Here is a 687-nt window from a genome sequence, read left to right on the forward strand (position 1 = left end):
CGGTCGAGCCATCACGTTGGTATCTTCTTCCTATCCTCTAACCAATTCCGGCCTTGTCATCTGTACCCAGTCACTATCATACATTGGATCTGGATACGATGCAAGAGAAAAATATATTTTCCAACACGAGTGAAGACAATTACAATTTAGACGGTGGTGTGGAGTTTCAGGTTGGGCACAAGTTCAAAAGCAGAAATGCAATAATGTAGGGTGTGAAGAATTACAACATTCGTAGAAGCGTTGATTATCGAGTCGTGGAGTCAGATTGATTAAGGTACTATGTGCATTGTCAGCATTATGAAGCATAACATATCAAATTACATAAATGAGGATGAAGAAAACTATAAATCACATTTACCTCATTGCCATGGGATACGTATAAATCCGTCGCTCGGGTAGACACCACTGAGATAATTTTTGGTATATCCAAGAGACTAGCAGCAGAATGCATCATGCATTGTCTGTGGTAGTATGTCCATACAAACACCGCAAAACTCCAAGACAGAGAATGCCACCTTTGAAAGTCATCAACGAGGAGTAGCCACGGGAGATGGACCTGATTGTTTGACTTGTCAGTCATCAGGTAAATCCCAATCAACAACATAATGTAGCACCTGGTGTATTATCGGAGGGTGGATAGATCATCCGTAACGGACATCTGCCGGAGTCTCTCCCAAAGCCACGTTA

The sequence above is a fragment of the Arachis ipaensis genome, chromosome B10 (genome assembly GCF_000816755.2).
Source record: "Arachis ipaensis cultivar K30076 chromosome B10, Araip1.1, whole genome shotgun sequence".
Lineage (NCBI taxonomy): Eukaryota > Viridiplantae > Streptophyta > Magnoliopsida > Fabales > Fabaceae > Arachis > Arachis ipaensis.